General features: G+C 40.0%; 1 long non-coding RNA gene across 1 annotated transcript in view; it reads left to right on the top strand.

Moving 5' to 3' along the window:
* Positions 260-6,000, top strand: part of LOC110396455 — a 29,718-nt gene continuing 23,977 nt past the window's right edge. The window contains exon 1 of the long non-coding RNA XR_002436975.1: positions 260-320. This is a non-coding gene — a long non-coding RNA (uncharacterized LOC110396455). The remainder of the gene's footprint in view (positions 321-6,000) is intronic.

Raw genomic sequence — 6,000 nt, 5'->3', positions numbered from 1 at the left:
TCAGATTCAGCTTGCACCTCCTGTAGTGAGAATGGGGATGTCCTGTGTGTGGTTTTACAGCTGTTTCCAGCTTCACCTTGTTTACCTTTACTTTGGTGCTTTCTTGCCATCAGCTGAAGATACAGCAGTGCTCTGCCACTGCTTCTGCTATGCTGTTTCCTGTGCCTACATTCCAGAATATCATCAAATGTGATTCTGAATCTTGGAACTCCCATTGGTTGTTTTTGCTGATGTCATTAATGTTCCTCTGTGGCAGATCAGATCGTGCACATCATTCTTAGCCACCCGCATCCATCTGCTGATGTTCATCGTGTGGTGAGGTAACGTGTCCTACAGTAACCTATATCAATCTTTCTCAGTAATTACAGAGACAATTTTCTTCTGCCAAGTTAGGTAGTATTTCTTGATCAAAGCTTTTCAGTGGCTTTACAAAATCTGTGTATGCAAAGATGCAGTTTACCTCATTTTTCAGTAGCCTGTATGCTGCTTATCCAGCCTGTGGGCACTGATGCTTTCTCCAGCATTCATTTTTGGGCTCTCATTATTTCTCTGTGTGAAGGGTATTTGGTAAAGCAGGTGCTGTATTGCCTAGATTATTTCATTTGTTTTCAGGTGTAGCATGCCTGGAAGACATCCAGGTGTTGCAGAAACACCTTAGCAATATCAAAGATGTGTCACGGTTTTTGTTATTTGTTTGTTTGTTTGTTGTTGTTGTTTTTCCCCCAGTTTATGTATATGACTAGTGATGTCTCCAGATATGCTCTAAAAAAGCATGGCTGATCTACTCTCTACATCTTTCAGGGACTTAAATTTTAACGAGCACAGGCCCCTCTGCTGGCTCAGTCATGCTCTTCTCTAATTCAGAATTCAGTTTATTTATATAAAGTGAAAATAGGGCTTAAAAGGGGAAGCGGGGAGACGTGTCCAAAACACTAAATGCTCTGGTGATTAAGGTGTTAAACTGAGATGCAGAGGGCTGAAATTCATGTGTACCCACTCAAATTAGGCAGAACGGGAACACGAATTTCTGAGGTGAGGACTCTAACAGGTAGGTAGATGATTACTGCAGGAACTTTCCCTTTCTTTGTTTCCAAGAAAGTGTTTGGGAATTCCTGATGGTGGAAAGAAACTCTTGCTTGATGCCATTGAGTGCAGGGGACCATCCTTGTGAAGGCTGACAAGATACTGACATGCTACCAGTTCCTACACGTTTCGTGCCTTAAGAGACTGGTTCTAGAGCCTTCTCTGTTTAGGTAGGTGCCTCTCAGCCCTCATGGAACAGCTCGTGTCCTGGAGTGGGGCCCTGCAACAGGCAATTGCCTGCCTTTGGGTGTCTCAATGCAGAACATTGCAAAATCAGAGGGCTTTGGAGAATCTCTCTGAGGATGGATTTTTCCCAAGTGTTCTCAATTTCCTTAGGCAGAGCAGTGGCTTCTGTGCTACTGTTTATTTTAACCATGTGTTCTTTCTCCTTAGTCTCCTTGCAGTTTAATTTGTGGGATACTTTGTCATTTCAATTTTGCTTTTGTGGATGCAGTGTTGCTCTATTCTTTTGTCTAATGTTGAGGAATGCTTTATAGTTTCTCTGGTGACCTACCAGCAATGTGGCATCTTTTTCTTTTTGTGTACTCTTGCCCGGTCTTTGACTCTTACTCCATTTTATATTTCACAAATCAATTAACCTTGCTGTTCTGTATAACATTAATATCACATGTGCCCGAAAGTTGAAAGCAATTATTTTTTATTTTTATTTAATTAAAAAAAGAGCTTTAAAGGCTTCAGAAGGTAGAAAAAGTCAAAGTCCAGACTGCCTGGAGAACTTTAATCCAGGCTTCTTGTTAGTAAAGAGTATGTCACAAGCTTTAATCAAATGATTATCTGTTAGTTCTCCTTATCATTGTTCCCACTTGATGCCTTCCTCCGCACATGTAAAACACATACAGTGATCATTTTGTAAAAAAAAAAACAACAAAACTATAACAGACTTCAATTCTGTTGTCCTGTGATTGCCAGCTGTCTAACTTTACAGTCATTCTGTGGCAAATTCAAGATATTATCCTGTTTTCAGGGCCTTAATCATATGAAAGGACAAGAAGCTAAAGCTTATAAGCTTTTTCAATGTTAAGTCATACTTCATTTCCACAGCTCATGGAGAAAAAAGGAATCTGAAGGTGGGAGGATAGTAGTATATGGTCATGTAATTAAAGACTTGTTTCAATATGCCCCAAAGGGTCAAACTCAAGCAATCTCTGGTGATCTTCATCTTGCTATTTCTTAACCTTTTAAATCTTGAAGCTGACCAACTAAAAGATAAAATTCACGTAGGGTTTAGTAAATAACTTCCCATGTTTTGAAGATAATAGTAGGCAGTGTCTTTAGGTCTACCCTGGGGATATTCGCATTAATAGGACAACTGAAAGCTGCAGCAAATTGTCACTCTCTGTACAGCCTGGAAGTAAGCAGGGTTGCTCAGTTTTGCAAGAGTTTTATAGATATTTCCTGATAGTACAGGTGAAGCTTAAAAGATACTGAAGTCAATTCCAAGGTGTGGATATGAAGCATATAAGTGCTTCAGTGTCCACCCAAAGAGAGGATGACAAGAAGAGTTGCGGGATACGACGATTGTTCCCTTTGTAAGAAGAGTGAGCAGTATGTGTTGGTAGCTTGTTCCAGAACTGAGAAGGCTTCTGTTCCAGTGCTTGACTACCAGATTTCTGGTGAGAGTGCCATTCTCCAATGGGAACACAAAGAAGAAGAGCTCTTTGTGGATTTTAATCTGCAGTGGGGATCTCCCAAGCCAGCAGTGTGAAAAACGAAGATAATTGAATTGCAACTTGAATTAAATTGTTTCTTTTATCTAGATATGCAGGATTCACTATGCTGTATCAGTAGACACAATAGGGAAGTGAATTACCATGAGCCCAAAAACTATTCTGGGGGAAGGAAAAGATAAGTAGATGTGAGTTAACATATTTTGACAACTGTTTGCCAAAGCCATTCATTACATCTACCTCTGCATTAGAAGGGGCACAATATTTCTTTTTCCATTTCTTTTCACAAATAGAAAACTAACTGTGAAGACTTGCAGAAAAGTGCAGTTATAACTCGTTATGTATTGTTGAGGCTGTCTGTGATAAATTTATCAAGCTTAGACAAAAAGTACTCTGAAATCACAATAAATCCATCTTCATTAACATTCTTTAAGTGACAGGTACACCTGTTTGGAAATGGGAAGTGAAAAGCAGGCAAGTTTTCTCAAAGTGCAGCAGTTGTGGTCTCTGATTATAAAGGAAGATGTAAAATCTAAACAACATTTAGATTCATGCTCTGTTGCTGATTGCCGCCTTTCAGAGATCAAATTCAAAGCCCTGTTTTGCAAATGAACTATCTGTAGAAAGATACTGGACTGTTATTTCCAAGAGAAGTTATCCCTGATGAGGGATGTAATCAGGCAGTCAGTGGTTTCAACTTCACCCCTTATAGAGTCTGGCTCTGTAATAACTATGACATATTCTGTTTATAGAACTCTCCAGCCATAAAACTCTCTTATAATAGGTACCCATCCTGATACAGCTTATCTCTGCTGGTGCCATGCTGTGCACTTGAGCGGTGCTGTGGAAATTGTCAGAAAAGATGATGCAGTGCAAGGAAAATGAAACAGTTAACAGAAGGATGGGGCCATGTGGACATGTCAGGGCAATATGCTGAGTTGCCTTAGTAAGAATATACCAGAATACAGAATGATGAGGAAGAAAATGGAGATTACTGCACTTGTGCATGAAGGCGGGTGGACTTGCTGATGGATATCTGTCTGCTGAGAAGAATTTCCAAAAAGCTTGCATTTCACTGTTTTCCTCCAAATTCCTGAGCACAGGCAGCACAGGAGAGGGTTGCCGATCAACTGTCAGCCAGAGGCCTTACATGGCAACTTCTGCAGGGCTGAACAAGGTTTGTGTAAAGGGAGAGCATGGTGAGTGCCAGAGTACCCATCACTGTCAACCTAAGGCAGAGCACTCCCCAGAGAAAGACAGCCTTGGTGTATGTTTGACGCCCTACAGCTGTAAATTGTGATTTAGTTGTTAAATAGTTACCTGCAGTTTCAGCTGTTACCGGAGCACTAGAAAAGTTTTCAGAGTCACTCTCTACCTTTTGAACTACTTGCTTTATGTCTCCCTCTCTCCTGTTAGGTTGTAAACAGTTTTAAACTTCTGCTTTTCCTGTGTGCTTTTCAAATACTGCCCTCCACTCCTGCATTTCAACCCTTCCTGTACTTTTCTCCCACCTCTCTGAGTTTTTTGACTGCTGAGATCAGCCTTCTGTTTTTGCCAGTACTTCTTAGGCTTAAACTCCAACAACAAAAACAGAAAGAAGCTACATTAAAGTGAGTTCTATTTTTCTTGATGTGTTTTCCAAGAAACACAATTAAACTTTCAAAGAAAGGCAACTTTCAAAAGTCCGTATCAGCCTACTTCCTTAATTGATTCAAGTTGTTCCAGAGTTTCCTGAGTTCTTCTATTAAGCTATGCAGATATGAAACATTCCTCCTTCAGTCTGAGCATGTACAGGCCTCTCAGAGGTGGAGCATAATGGAATCTGTGTGATGCGCAGGAACTCATTCCTCTTGCAAGTTTCATTAGCAGAAAAGTATGTCAAAATTTTCACCAGATGACAAACCTCAGATAGTTAAAACTTCAAAACACAGGCGTAATTCTTTCTTGCCTAAGATGGCATCTGTTTAACTTTGTTCCTCAGATTTTCGTGGATTTAGTAACACAGATATCTGTCTAAGTTGGCACATTAAAAGTAAGTCAGTGCAGAATGCATCGCCGTACTTTTTGTTTTGACCTGTAGGCTAACGTGCAAGTGTAAAACTGTGCTTCCTTCAGTCCACAGCGGCACTGCAGTGGATGTCAGTGGAAGGTGTTCACAAAGACTCTAACTGTCCTAATGATCTCACTGTTTTACTGATAATCCCATTTCCTGTACATTTACAGCCTCACTACATCATTGCTCTGTAGGGACACGTGCCCTGTTTTAGGGCTAATATATATATGTGTTTCCCTCCCTTTCATTTTCTTTATTTTTCACTTCTTTCCCTTCAGTAGCTCCAAATCCTACTCTTCGCTATTCGCCGCTTTCCCATTTTATCTGTGATAATGCTTTCAGCAGAGCAGCTGACGCTGACTTTTTATCTGCCATTGTTCTGTTTTGGCACTGACATCCAAAGGTGGGTGAGAGAGTTTTCATTTCTTGACTGTTATTTGAGATTCTAACTTGGGTATGTTTCACCGCCTTGGTTAAAACTCCGGGCATGAACTGAAGATTCTCTTTTACAGTCAAACAAAAAAAAGTTCAGACACTGCAGGATTTGGATATACTGTTCTGGCTCAAAAAATATACCAAGTAGGAAGAATGGAGATACTAGCTTTGAATTTAGCACACCAGTGGTGTGTGGGCTTAAATTTACGATGTCTCAGTCTTATTATTCTCCTGCACTTTTCAGTAATGGTTATGTTACTGCTCTTTTGATGTTATTGATGGAAGAGTTTCAGATTTAGTCAGATGTGACTTTGACTTCTGCTAGTGTCACTTCTGGATTAGATTAGAGATTAGGTCTGTCATCTTTTTTTATTGTCCCATGTTTCTTCTCCTTCCTCTATATATTTGAGTCTACTGACTGCTGCCTTCAATACGATTTCAAATCTACTGCATTCAGCGACAGATAAATCTAGGGTTGATTCTGTGTGATCTAAGAAGTTGCTCCCTTTCAGTCAATGATTACCCAGAACATTCTGGGATATTCATCCTTGTCGATTCCAAAACGATCAAGCCTTTTCTTTTCAGCCACTTAGACAGTGGAAGGTGATGGGGAAAAAAAAGAAAAAAGACTGTACGAAAGCTGTGATTAATTGAATATTCTTGTCAGTTGCTATACAGCTGCTTCCCCATATCAGGCTTCTGAATTATATTCCTGAATCTTTGCCTTAAACCTTTTGCTGA

Source organism: Numida meleagris, chromosome 3 (assembly GCF_002078875.1).
Source record: "Numida meleagris isolate 19003 breed g44 Domestic line chromosome 3, NumMel1.0, whole genome shotgun sequence".
Classification (NCBI taxonomy): domain Eukaryota; kingdom Metazoa; phylum Chordata; class Aves; order Galliformes; family Numididae; genus Numida; species Numida meleagris.
The sequence above is the reverse complement of the archived record's forward strand: the minus strand, read 5'-3'. Positions and strand labels throughout refer to the sequence as shown.